At 39.8% G+C, this 15,006-nt stretch overlaps 1 long non-coding RNA gene across 7 annotated transcripts; it reads left to right on the forward strand.

The window, feature by feature from the left end:
* Positions 1-13: 13 nt before the first annotated feature.
* Positions 14-13,997, forward strand: LOC121138701. Of its 7 annotated transcripts, XR_005875581.1 has the most exons (5): positions 14-432; positions 1,937-4,224; positions 6,013-7,278; positions 8,283-8,431; positions 12,311-13,997. It is a non-coding gene; the product is annotated as an uncharacterized LOC121138701 (long non-coding RNA). The 7 variants fall into 7 exon arrangements; XR_005875575.1 differs by having other exon boundaries at positions 8,283-13,997; XR_005875578.1 differs by having other exon boundaries at positions 44-432; positions 4,044-4,224; positions 8,283-13,997.
* The last annotated feature ends 1,009 nt before the right edge of the window (positions 13,998-15,006 follow it).

Here is a 15,006-nt window from a genome sequence, read left to right on the forward strand (position 1 = left end):
CATGTTCAGTAAGAAACTCTGCATTTATATAAATTTCCCAGGAGAGCATTTGATAGAATTATGATTTATGTACCACCTTCTTGACCACAGAAATCTGGACTGCAGACATAGAAAAAGCACAGTCCTGTGAAAACAATCCTGTAATCAAGACTTGATGTTAGAGGTACCCAGCTTAACTAATGTAGAAGGATTTAATCATGGAAGCAGTGCAAATATACATTTCTAAGTGGTTTTATTTTTAGGTGCCCATCACCCATAGAAGGCACATTCAATGGTAAGACCATCTAACCTACAATATGTATACTGGGACTTTGAATGCCCGTTATACATGAGGATAAATTGTGAAATCACTGTATCGAAGAAGAGCAAACAAAATTACGAGACTAGAACTGTTTCTGTTGCACAAATACCTGATGACGAACAATTCCCATGGTAAGTGTCATGTTTCCATGCCATGTTTCTGGACTTCACATGCCTATAACATGTGTCTTCTCAGACTTGAACTTGTGATTGTGAATTAAATGCTACTTTATAATTCATACATCAAATTTTAATCAAAAATACATACCTAGTTCTAGCGAACATAGGCCTAGATTTCATTTTATTTTTCATAAATAACTGAATGGGTGGTAGACAGTTCTTTATTTCCTCATGTGTCATTCACTCTCACGAGACAGTAGGAAGACAGCAGAATATGCTCTCTGTAGGTGTTTGTAAATGAATGCTTTGAATGGAAGAATGAATGAATGCAATGTCCTAGGCCTTTCCTGCGTGTCTGTGTGGCGGCTGTCTTCTGGCTCACTGCCATGTTAGAATCATGCTGTCTTCCTTGATGCACATGCAGTATTAGGTAATTCTAGGAAATGCAAATGTTGGATACATTCTCATGGACATGCAGCAATGCCTTGTTGGCACCCAAGGGAAAAATGGCATGCCTTTGCTTACACTGTCTTCCAGATCCCTTTCTGGTTATGAAATGACCACTGAAAAACAAGAGCTCTCTTTTTCCTTCAAGACCTTGTAACTTGATTGAAGACAATAAAGTTGCATTGAGAAAAGTGACTTAGAGAACAAGTTAAACATCTTGGGTGCTACAAACACCAGGAATGTTGACTTGCAAAAATACATGGGAGATATTTATGGGTTGCAAGGGAGGTATTATAAAGAAAATTAAATTTGAACCAAGGACAAAAAATATCAATTGGCCTGCACAAATCGGCTTCACTAAAGAAAAGAAAGACTATGAGCAGAATAGAATATAGAAGAGAGCTTCACCCTAAGGAATCATCTTGCTGGTGTGTAAAACGGTGGTAAAAGTATTCATTGCCAAGGATGCATTCGCTCATGGAACCCAGATAGTGGGAGGAGAGCTTACATTCCTGACAGTTGTCCTCTGACTGTCACATGTCTCGTGTTTGCATGCGCATTGCACACTTTCCTACAAACACACAAACAAATAAAATAAACTTGAAGAGACATTTAGGTGATATCATCAGAATTGACAGAAGACACAATTGTGGAAGGACACATTTGGATGTCCAAATGTCTGTATGTCCCCATCACCTGTCCTCAAAGGTAAAGTGTTTAGTAGATATTTAGAAGAATGGAGAAATCCATGCATTTTACTGCTTGTAAACTTAACACATATATGACCCTTCAAATATTTTAAAGAAATATTCTAATATGATTGAAAAATTACAAGTAAAATATTTAAAATCTTCATACCTTTAAAATTATTATTTAATGTCGTGACATTTTCACTCAAATAGTTGTCTCCATAAGATTATGTGGGACAATGACCATACTGTGCAGGAATGTGTGTGTGTGTGTGTGTGTTTGCACAACTTCTACCTATTGCACTGTATGTCATATAATAATTTAATATCCCGACACTAAAATCAATGATTCTAATATTTTTACTGCATCTCACTCATAGGGATGCTGTTTGGAGTCACTGGACTGGGATGCATCTTTGGTCTACTGAACCCATCTTCGCTTTTCTTAGCATCTGGGCAGTTTTGAGAATGGTTCTGATTGTATGATGAACACAAATACCATCTCTGCACTTCATCTTTCACATGATAGAAAACGCAGCTTCTCAGTCAGCCTCTGCTGTTGAATGAAAAGCACTGTAACATAAAAAAGTAACTGACCTCCAGAAATGTCCCAGTTCCCCTGACCCTGCTGTGAAAAACACTGTTTCAAACGCGTCACCCAGGAAGCTCATGTCTGCTTGTGCAAGCAATACACATCTAAGTAAATTCACAGTTCAGGATCAAAGAGAAGCTCTGAAGAAGGGAATATTAATATTAGCTTTTTAATGAAAAGAGGAAAGGTGACACAGGAAACTATTGTAATGTTTGTAAATGTGACATCCATGTGCTCAAGTGTAGAGAGGAAATGAGGAGGTAAAATTATGGTAAGAAAGGAGAGAGGTGTGAGACAGGACATGATGAAGACCTGTGGTAAGAGAGATGTGTGTGACAGGATAAGGTGGCTCCTGTGGTGTAGAGAGATGTGTGTGACAGGACCAGGTAAGAGTCTGTGGTGTAGAGAGATGTGTGACAGGACCAGGTGAAGACCTGTGGTAAGAGAGATGTGTGTGACAGGGGCAGGTAGAGTCTGTGGTGTAGAGAGATGTGTGTGACAGGACAAGGTGGAATCTGAGGTATACAGAGATGTATGATAGGATAAGGTGAAGGTCTGTGGTGTACAGAGAAGTGTGACAGGACCAGGTGGAGCCTGTGGCATGTAGAGATTATTGTAAAGATCAAAGTGAAGACCTCGGGTATGCAATTCCATCAGTCTGTCACAATGAAATGTTACCAGACATAGAAAATCCTCCTAGTCAGTGAAGAGAGCAGGAGTCACAAACACAGTGAAGGAGAATCAGATAGAAAGGATGGAAAAAGGATACGTGGGGACGTCTGCTGCGAGACACTGTCAGAGAGATAAGAGTGGGGTCTAACACTGCAACTAAGACACTGAGGACAAAGCATGTGCTTCTGGGTCACCACTGAAGAAATGGAGATAAGGGTTAGTGATGAGATGTCTACAAGGATAGATAAATAGATGATGGATAGATAGATAGATAGATAGATAGATAGATAGATAGATATACATATTCATCATTAGAGGGTAGGAGTACTGGAATGATTCTGTAATTATGAGAACATGGAATGATAGACAATGGAGGGGGTCACTTGAGTGGAAAAATTAGTAAATCATAGTTGTTAAAGAATAATAAAAATCTCAGTATTATTTAAATGAACATAAAGAAAATGGAATGTCTATGCATAATGTGGATCCTATGAGGGAAACTGGTTGATACAAAGAAACAGAAAAGTAACAAGCACAGGGAAATACTCATTTGGAAGAGGAAGATATTTGGCAAAGAAGCAACAAGAAACTAATGAAAATCAGGGTAGGAGGGCCAGTGTTTATTGTTGTGTGTTTTAAATTGTCTTCAGCATATAACACCTGTCTCAATTTATATATATGCATATATATTTATATATATGTATATATATATATGTATACTCACACACACACACACACACACACACACACACATTCACACCATTTGATTGTTTCATGATACCAATTCCCAATATGACCTTTGGTTCTGGATCTAGTACAGGCCACTTAAACCTCAGAATTGCAACTACAGCAAACTGTACCCAAACCTTGTGTTGGCAAGTTTGTCTTTGTCCCCACAAGGTTCCCTGAGTCAGACAGGGTTCATGCTCCACAAAAGACCATGGCTGAGATGCCTGCTTTCACCTGACCTCTTCAGTCTTCTCTATTGTGTCATCAGAGTCTTGGTCTTTGTTGAGAGTCAGTGAGTGGCTCACTGAGTCTGCCTCCTTCCAGACTCTGACCCTAAAAAGGCTGCCACTGGTAGCTCCATCCCGGAGGGCTTTATGAGCAGATACAACTGGGTTCAACTCTGTCTGTCTGCTCTCCCCTGGGGCCACCAAGGAATGTTTTGCCAATATGAAACATGACATTATTAATTCAATTTGATTGGCTTATTGCATCAGCATCCACAGAATTCCAGTAACCGGAGATTTTAACTTCACACGGTGTTTCTTCATGGCTGTGGCTGCTCAGAGCACTGTTCTCGCATGATCAATGAATGTGACCAGGTGTGCTCCAACATGGAACTTTTCATTTTTACTGATCACTTTTTATGAAGATATGATTTAAAATATAATTCTGTAGGTATGTTTTCTTCTGACTTTGAACTTATGGTGATTATAAGATGATTCACACAATTTTTGCTCCTTGCCAGGAACTCACAGAGGGGTGTACATTCATATGTGTACAGGGTGAGTCGTGGATGGAATGTTCTTTGATGTTGGCCACAAAAGTGTTCTATTTCATCTTGGCTAAGGCATGGAGGATGCGCCAGACTGGACTTTCTTTTGCCATCTTCAAACTATCTTTTTGTGAGGAATCTAACACTGCCATGGTAAATTCCTTTGGCAAGCTAAACACGATACATTGTCAGCTGTTATATCTAGACAAGAACTGAGATACCAGGTCTCATCATAGAAAAGTACCATTTATGGCTTTCTGAAATACTGTCAACTTCATAAGTAGATAATTGTAGAAATATTGTAGGAAGGATAGGCTTACATATGGGAAACTGAGTTAAATTTTTAATTCTTTGGTTTTTGGCTTTTCCCTGACAGGGTTTCTGTCTGTCCAAAAACTTACACTGTAGATCAAGTTGTCCTTGAACCTGGAGATCCATCTGTCACTGCCTCCTAAGTGCTGGTTGTTAAGGTACATGCTACCACTGCCTGTCTTAACAGACTAGAATATTTTAGAAAGACAAGAAAAAGAAACAAAAGAGGCAAAATCCATAAAAACACAAAATTTGAATTCATAATATAAAAAGAACAGCAATGTTAAAACTGTCTAAAGAAAGCAATACAAGATGAAAAGTCTACATAGATACTATTGGGTGCATTTTTGTTGGCTAACTACTGCTGGGCATTGGGTTTGCCCTTAAGTGTGGTTTGTAAACCCAGGTAGGCTACATTGGAAAAAATTAATTTTCAGTTGCAAATGGCTGTCTGTTGGAGATAGCTGTTGGATTAGGGAATGGGAGATTGTGTCCACTTTTCCCTTTCCACACCAGGACCCATCTGACTTAAATTGTGCATGCCCTGTGCATGTTGCCAGAGGCCCTGTGAGTCACATGTGCACCAGTCCTGTTGTGAATAGAAGGACTCCTTTATATTGGTTCCTCTGTTCCCTCTGCCTCTTACACTTTTTTACCTACTTGAAAATGAGTGTTCCAAGATCTCTCACTCCCTTCATGTCTGCAGCTCTCTGTATCTGTTCCTTTCTGTCTGCTGTTGTTGTTGTTGTTTATGTATCACTGGCTGTCCTCAAACTCAGAAAGATCTGCCTTCCTTTGTCTCCCAGGTTCTGGGATTAAAGGTGTTTGTCACCACAACTGACTAAGGTCAGTGCTTATACTAATAAGAAAGGCCACAAAGATGTTTAACTCTCATTACCACAATATCTGGGACTCTGGACTTGCATCACTGTTCCATGTACTTTATTTTTATAAATGACTCATTATTGGATCATTATTTAGAATGACTCTAAGGGATGAGGATAGAGCTCTATTGTTAGAGTACTTGCGCAGTGCATTCAAAGCCCTAAGTCCAATGCACAGCAAGATGGATTGAACTACCCTTATTTAGCTAATAGGCAAACCCCTTGAAAAATAAAAGTACAGTGCTAGGGATATATCTTGGGTGAAGCACACCTCCCTGGTAATCTTGGTTCCTTTCTTCCATCCATTGAACTACAAAAATGAATGGGTAAATAAAAGCAATGCTCTGGGTTTGTCCCTTCCTCTTTGCTTCTCCTCATTGACACAGTGTAGAACACTTATATGTCAGGTTACAGAGGAGAGGTCACTGGTGGCATCAGGAACCCCATTGTATCTGCTTGCATCCAAAATATCCTCTTGTCCTTTCCTTCCTTCAGATGGAACACCTTGAAGTCCAAGCCAGGACAGAAGGACAGAGAGCACGGTGAAACTGAGGTCCATACTCAGTTTCTGAGAAACAACTGGACATCCAGCATGCTTAACCACTCCATGAAAGGTAATTCTCAGAGTCCAGTTGGAAAACTGAAAGACAATCAAAGGGAAGAATGAGAATAACACATCAGACACCGCTACAGCCACCGCCCCAAGTATGACACCCTCAGCAGACAGTGATGATGAGTCTTTCTCAGAAGACCAGAAAATGAGATCAAAGATCAGGACTTTGTTTTCCCTGTTGAATCTGCACAAGGTGCTGCTCTCTCCCTCCATGTCTGCTCTGCCTACTTCCAAGCTGGACAAAGTGCTGCTTCATCCGTCCCTCATCGTGTTGGTCCCCTTTTTTTCCCCTTGGCAGTTTTACTTACAGACACAATGGTGATTCTGCACATCAGTGGGAAAATCTGGACACAACAAGTGGGAAGGTCAAGCAGGGTTTGTCATTCTGAGACTGACTTAATTTGTTTAACATGACTATCTCCATTTGTGTCCATCTTCCCGTGAATGGCAGGACTTTATTATATTTGAGAGAAAGTAGCCTACACTGGCCTTGAACTCACTATGCTGGGAATGGTGGCCTTGGACTTCTGCCCTCCTGTCTTCACCTCCCTAGTGTTGAAATATTCCTTCCATTCATATTCTCTTTGATGAAATAGTCTTCCTTTTGTGAAGTGCTGTGGATTTGGTAGAAAGCCTTTTCTCCATATACTAAGATGCTCATATGATCTGTTCATTTGTGAATGTACTACATTTATTGGTTTTCCTGTGGTAAGCCATTTCTGTATTTCTGAATGAATGACATCTTTTGATGCACCGTGTGCTGGCTAGTTGTATGTCAACTTGACACAAGCTAGGGTCATTACGAGGAAAGAATCTCAGCTGAGAAAAGTCTCCCACAGACTGACCTTTAAAAAGCCTGAGTGACATTTTCTTGATTAGTGCTTGGTGTGAGAAGGATCAGCCAACTGCAGAGTTGTGTCACCCCCATGCCCGTGATCCGGGGTGCTGTAAGAAAGAAGCCAAGCAAACCATGAGGAGCAAGTCATGACTTGAAGAACAGAATGAAGAGACCCCTCTGTTGTGTCTGTTCAAGTTCCTGCTGTGGCTTTCCTCAGTGGTGGACTAATAATCTTTATGTGAAAACAACTTTTCATTCCATCCCCAGTTGATTTGGGTCAGGGTGTTTATCACAGCGGTAGAAATCCTAAGTAAGACATACTCTTCTTAAAACATTTTTTCATTTACATACTAACCCCAGTTCCCTCTCCCTCCCCTTCTCCTTCTGCCCTTCTCCCCCATCCCACAGCTTATCCCCCCACCTCCTCCTCTGTGATGATATTTCATTTATGATTTAATAATTAAAGCTTGCTTTAAGATCAGAGTACAAAGCTAGCCACATTAGTTAGCCATAGATGTCAGGTAATGGTGGCACACACCTTTAATTCCAGCACTTGGGAGACAGAGCCAGATAGAGCTCTGTTAGTTCAAGGCCACCCTGGCCTGCATGTGATTGAATTTGTCTAAAAGTGAAACAGAGCTCACACAAAGGGGATCACAGCCCTTGGGATCATGTTGCTTTACCAGTACCAGGCAGGTGGGGTCAAGAGTGATATACCTGGGCAGAGAGAGAACTATATGGCAGGAAGATTTGTAGAGATGGAGGCAGTCTGGAGAGCAGTACAGTCTGAAGAGCAGTGTAGTTTGAAGTACAGTGCAGTCTGAGAACATGGTTGCCACATTGGTCTGATCATTGGCAGAGGTAAGAATTCTCTAGTGACTGGCCACTAGAGAATTATTCTCTGATCTTCAGCATTAATCCCAACATCAGAATATAGGTTTTTAGTATTTACAACTATTGGAATTTGTCCTACATCCAGCAATGATGTCTGACCTCTGAGAGTACCAGACTGGCATGTGGTAGACAGATCAAACTCTGTCGACAGAAAACTTCAGACCACTTAAAAATGCAAATTCCAAACATGAATCATGGCAGCAAAGCATGAGCAGTGTCATGGAAGACAAGTACTGTTTTGTTTTACTCAAATTGGCTTTCATAACTTGATGTTAGAATCTATCTAGGCAGTAAGTAAGCGGTGTGATCACTGGCCTACAGCTGCACAGTGATAGGTAGTTTGCATAGATGTGTGTCACATCTGTTTTGAAGGAATGTGAGTGTCACCAGTATTTATACTTTCTTAATTTCTTTTTTAAGATTAGAGAATGACAATGGGATGATGACTTTTCTTTGCATCGAAATGCCTGTGTAGGAGATTCAGAATTACTAAACATTGTTCTTAATAATGGATATTCAGTCAACAAACTAGATAATGACCCCTGGGCACACTTTCATTATGCATGCTGGTAAGTAGAATATTCTCTTTACGTATATTAATTGTTATTATTCCCGACAGCATGTGACATGTTTGTCTTCTGAGCATTCTGAGCTGATCTTTTTATTACTGTGTATATACTACTCTTCATAATTGCTAAGTCTGCCACAAGTAAAGCACTGGCAGTCTTCTTGGCCACAGCAAGTCATACAGTAACATGGCCAGTAGTTAGTAAATGTCAGTGCAAACCATGGGGCTCCATATTGCCCTGTCATGATGCTATTGTTTTGTATTACACTGCTCTATTCTTACTGTAAAATTGACATTTGTTAAGTACATGGGATTTGAACTTATATCATGTAAGAAAAGTGTCAATTAATTGCATGATGTAAAAGATACATTTGAATAAACAAAAAGGAATTTAAAAAAGAAAATGATCAAATTAGCCTTTTCAAAAACTAAGATATCATTAAGCCTAACAAATCATTCAGAGATTCTTAGAATCACTACCTTTTATTTTATCATATGTAATGGTTGCAGAGGTTTAGGTTTAGTTCTTTATGTTCATTGCCCAGTATACCTCTTGGCATTGGTATTCTTCTCATATAATAGTGCTGCCTACCTGAACTGAGTTCTTATTTCATAACAGTAATATGCTCTTACAGATTATTTTTTCAAAAAGACATAATTATTCCATTTTTATGAGATTCACTTAATGTATTGTTTTATGTGATCTTAATTTAGTAAATAATACTACAGAATTTACTTTCTATTAAATGTCCATAGTATCATAATTGTGTCACACTGAACAAGGAAATTCACCTCTCTACAATTCAGTATCCTTGCCTATAAATAAATTACATTAATTAGTGTTGAGAGAGAGCTTGGTGGTGGAAGACTTACCTAGTATGTACTGAGCCCTGGATTCAATAGTCAGCACTATAAAAAGTATCAAATAGTAATTCTAGAAGTCTTTTCAATTCAAATTTTTTATTTCTCTGTTTCTAATAGTTGTATCAAGCTGTTTAATGGTCATTTTTAAATATCATATTTTTCTATTTCTCTACAAAATTTCTGTTCTCTCTATGTACTATCTATGGTAATAGTAGAAACTTGCCAGGCAGGGGAAGATCTGGGGAGGGCACAGGAAACAGGAACAGCACACACAAAAGGGCACATGAGTGGAAATTCACATGGTTTATCACTGCTTACATGTAATTGTAAGAGTGAAGGAACATGGTCTGTGGTGACTTCCAGCCTTCCAAACTGGGTGACATCGTAACCAGAAAAGCGGTATGAGGAACAGAGTTAGGGCAGAAGACAATGTTTAGGTTTTATTGTGTCTGTGAGGCTCCTAAGGGGTCACTACTAGGAATATTTAGCCAAAGATGTCTAGTAGCTAACTGAAAATATAAGACTGGGTCACAGGCAAAAGGCCTACACCAGAACAATCCAGTAGGCAGTAACTGCACAAGGGCAAAATTCTTGTCACGTTGTCTAATGAATCCCTAGGCCTCAAGCTGCACTTGGAACACAGCAGGTGCTCAGCAAGGCCAACAGGAGCTCATGTAGGGTTCTGGGAGGTTTATAGTCCTGGGAGGAACATGATGCATGCAGAAACAAACGAGGCAGACAGACCTAACTGAGGCAGGTGAAGGGAGATCACTGACACACAACACAAGGAAAACGGGATTTCACAAAGTGAGTACAGCAGGTCTTGGTGGAGCACGCCTTTACTCCTTCATTCTGGAGGAAGAGGCGTGCAGATCTCTGATATCGTGCCCAGCCTGGTATACATGACAGTCAGGGTTACACAGAGAATCCTGTCTAGGAATACAAAACCACAACCAACAAAAGGAAAAACAGAAATACTTCCTAAGAAGTCAAAAGTGTCAAATGTACAATGTCAAAGAGAGGGAGTGAAGAGGCTCGCAGGACAGTCACCCGTGAGGATGCCAACAAGACTGATTCTGAGCTCTTGAGTGGGAGGACAGGGAAGCCAAGCCACATTCTCAAGAAGCTGGGTCTCTTTATAACAGATTAATTATTCACCAACAGCATGAATGGTAATTCCTCCCCAACTTGCATTTCTTCTTGTTGGGGAAAGAGAAACACTGTACAGACAAATATAATCAAAATTCTTACAAAATAGTCGACCAATTTTTAAACAATTCATGATTTTGTTTGATTTTTTTCTCTCTGAAAAGAACTTGAAAAAGTCGTTCCTCATCTTCTTGTCGGTGCCTTAGTCTCTGTACTCAAAATATAATTCTATCAATTCTTTCTGGAACTGAAATTAAAGCATCTTCATCCAATACCTCAAACTCTAGTCTTTAAGAAAAAGAGAAAAAGTGAAACAGACCTCACAATTAACACCTTTTGTCTTTTGCTGCACTTAGAAATCATGTGAATTTGTGTGTGTGAAATCAACGTCTAAAGTAAAAACGTGTGTACTCACAGCATGCCTCTGGAAAGCAGAATACATCCTTTCCCTATGCATTCTCAATTCCAACACCTGGCAGTTACTAGCCAACTGAAACATGAGATTACCCATCAGTTAAAGCTAGTCAGTGGCAAGATTGAGGTCAAATAATATCTAATATCTGTTGACTGGAACAGAAATCATAGCAGAGGGGATGACAGAAGGACTGCATTTTAAATTTGGGAAAAAAATCAGTTTTATCGCTCTACTCAGGCTTCTGCTGCTGTGTGCTATGTGCATAACGGTTATGACAAGCCAGCAAAGTTCCCCTCTGACCCTCACATCAAAGCAGGGGCACATGCGAATACTTCCAATTCTTTTAGGTGCTCATGCTGGGCCTTCAGTGTGCTTTTTAGCTCCCACCTGTATCCATGAGAGTCATTTTTTAATTTGGAAACCACCATTTTTTTCTGAACTGAGCTGTTCCTGCAGCTCAGCCATTCTGTCTGTCATGCCACCGTATTAACCCTATGGGGGATAACTAAGCCTCAATGGGCCTAAAGGACAGCAGGCCTTGACAGATAGTAAAATCATGTCTAGCAGATATATCCTGGCAGATATCCTGGGTTTACTAGAGGGCCTTGACAACAGTAGCCGAGTCTGATGAGAGATGAAATGGACCAATGGACAGTGACCCCATCACCTCATCAGAGGCCAGCTCAGTGGATGTCTTCTGGGGCAGGCTGGGCTTGCTTCCTTGCCTACTTTTTCCCACCCACTGGTCCCCAAAGCCACATGTACTGGGGACACATACTAGATCCACTGCCAGAAGCAGTGTCTGAGTTACCTCCCTCTTTCAGGGATATGTTGATTTCTTCCATTTTTTGTTTGTCTTCATCCATGTCTTCCATTTTTTTGTTTGTCTTTTCCTCCATATCTTTAAGGGAGTTTATCATTCCATCTTTAATGGCCTGTATCATCTTCATAAAGTTATTCTTAAGGTTGTTTTCCTCTGCTTTTGGATATTCAGGTCTTTATGGAATAAACCCCTAGTGACTGGTGATATCATATTCCTATTTATGGTGTTGAATATGTTCTTATCCTGTTGCCTAGCCATCTCTTCTTCCGATGGATGCAGGTGGGGTCTGTGATGCAGAGTGTCCCTCTTCCTGCAATTGGTGTAGTCTGAGGCTTAGTTGGTCACTCTTCCTATCCCAGTGTTGGTGAGGGTCCAAGGCTCACCACAATTAAAACATCTCACATTTTCATTTTTCTTAAATGTTTAGAAATTGTTTCTCTGATCAGAGTAGTATCATAAGCTTCAGGTCCAGTATCATCCATGTCTCTAATCCATGCATCTATTGGTGCTGATCTTGCCTTTAAAGGCACAATCATCCTTTTGCATTCAGAATAAGCATTTTCAAGAGCCAAGAATTGAATTAATATTTGCCTAGATTTTGGATTTGATACAGTTTGTTCTGTTTACAGCTAAAGTCAATTTTTGCAAAGAGTCAGTGAAAGCTTCTTTTGGGATTTGTACAATGTTAGTAAATGACCTACACCTCTTTTCTGATTCTTCAACCTTGTCCCAAACATTCAGAGCTGCTAAATGACACAAGACCAAGGTATGTTTGTTAAAATTACTCTGCCTTTGTAATCAATCTATTGACCCTTACCTAATACTGGTCTTGGGAAATATCGGTACCTCTCACCCTATTTCATTGTTTTATGGTGGTAAATTCCTCTTCCTTTCATGTTATCCTCTGTAACTGAGGAACAACTTCCAATATTGCTTTGACCAGGTCTTTCTAGTCTTGGGAATGATTCTGTTCTGAGTTGCCCATGGATTTAACATCTGGTACACCTTGGGTGAATGAATACTATATGAAATGACCATTTCCTTTAATCTCCTCAAATCTATATATGTATAGGATTCCACTCAACTTCTCCATAATCTTGGGGGTACCTGTTGTTTGCTGGTAGTTCTTGTACAGTATGTGAATACATTAAAGTTGGTTTTCAACAACCTTGGGCTGGCCTATTTCATTCTTTTCTCATTCCTCTGCCTGTGTCTGAGAATTTTTCTTTGTTCATTAATGACTCTTTCTAAGCCTTGTATCTTACTAGTCAACTTTTCATGTTTGACACAAAAATCCACTATGACTATTATTGATAAAATATTAATTACCAGATTCATAGTACATACAATCAGCATTATATTAATCTCAGGCATGTCATATATCTTTCCATTTTCTGTTTCTATTTTTGAGTCATCTGAAGTAGCACTATACAGAGTCCTAACTCCCTGCATTGTGATATTTCTCATCCTTACTGTGGGGGAGTTTTAATATTACTTTACTGTCTTCAATTCACCTGACTATACAGATTATCCACAGGAGTGGAATCTGGGCTGTGCAGAGCATCAACACAGGCCATGGGATGTGATAGAGGACCTGGGGTGTGTGGCAGAGGTGTGAGATCCTTAGGAGGTAGAGCAGAGATGAGGTGACTAGGTTTTTGGAGGTGCTGCTCTTGGAAGAAACTGAGGTAGTTCTTGTGAGATGCTCAGTTTCTTCATGTGGGATTTGTTAGCCTGGGGATATATCTCAGTGGTAGAGGACTTGTCTAAAAAAGTTCAAAGCCTTGTGTTTTTTACTTCATATTACATGAAAATGTTGATTTTTTTTAAATGAAAGAGTGTTTGGTCCCATTGAGTGATTATGGAATCCTATATCTGCATGTGATCAGTTCCGCTTATATGTGCTCCAGGCATGATTTTATCTTCCTTATGTGGTGTAGTCAGAGGGTCTCCTATAAGAACCAATGACATAATATTTGGATATTCAGATTCCAAAACTGTGGGTCAAACGAAACTCACATCTTTATGAGGTATCCAACCTCATGTATTCCTATAGAGTAGTAGCAAAATAAATAAATAAACCTCAATTGACAGGACTGTAGAAAAAGTCTTTTCAACATATGTTTAAGTTCAAGTATTTGGGAGACTGAGACAAGAGGATTAGGAATTCAGGGCTATCTTCACTGGCATCATGCTTTCACGGCCTGTTTGGCATATGAGACGTTCTTTTAATAAAGAAGGTAGGTCCTTTGTCTAATATAATAATTATACAGAGGGCAGAGTAGGGGGATAAGAAAGTGAGCTACTTAGTTATCTGAAAAAAAAACAATCCAGGAAGTATAGGTAGCATGTGGTAAGACACTGAGGTAATTAACGTTTTAGTAATGGCTAAGAAAGCCAGTGTGGCTAAGAAGAGTAGGTGAATGACAGAATATGTAACATTATAGAGCCAATTCAGAAGACCTTGTAGGGTGCTTTTGTTCTGAATGGTTTATGTCTTAGTTAGCTTTAGAATTATCTGAGAAGAGCAATTGGGCTGACACATGTGTATAGGAGGTTTTCTTACTGTTTATTGATGTAGAAGGGCCCAGACCACTGTAAATGGTATCATCTTTAGTCACTAATCCTGGAACGGATATGAAAGCTAACTAAAGTATGAGAACCTTAGCCAGTAGGCCTGCCAACAGCGTTCCTTGATGGTTTCTACTTCAAGTTCCTGCTGAAGTTTCTGCTCTGACTTCTCTAGGTTATGGATTGTGACCTGGTAGTATAGGTTGAAATAACCCCCTTTTCTCACCACATTGATTTTGGTTAGAGTATTTTATCTCATCAACAGAAACCAAAATTGGTGCCAGGAAAGTGCGGTGCAGCTGTGATGGACCTGACCACGTGGTTTTTGTTTGTTTGTTTGTTTGTTTGTTTTTGTTTTATGCTTGGAATGATATTGTTGGAGTATTAGGGAGAATTTAGGTGCTTTAGAGTAAAAGCCATTGATTATGTAGAGTTTGATGAGCAGTTGCTACAGGAACTTGAAAGACAAGTTTGAGGAAAAAGTGGTCTCAGGGGGCCTAGCTCAGGTTTGAGAAGGTTGCAATACTAAATTTAGAACTGGTATGAGTGTCATTCTTATGAGATCATTACTAAGACTTTGTCATTTCTGGTCAATTGAAGAATCAGCTATTGTTAGTAAGAGATCAAGATGCCCGGCATAGTGGCGCATGCCTTTAATCCCAGCACTCGGAAGGCAGAGGCAGGCAGATCTCTGTCAGTTGGAGGCCAGCCTGATCTACAGAGCGAGTTCCAGGACAGGCTCCAAAACAATACA

The sequence above is a fragment of the Mesocricetus auratus genome, unplaced genomic scaffold (genome assembly GCF_017639785.1).
Source record: "Mesocricetus auratus isolate SY011 unplaced genomic scaffold, BCM_Maur_2.0 contig_3516_pilon_obj, whole genome shotgun sequence".
In the NCBI taxonomy this organism is placed as follows: domain Eukaryota; kingdom Metazoa; phylum Chordata; class Mammalia; order Rodentia; family Cricetidae; genus Mesocricetus; species Mesocricetus auratus.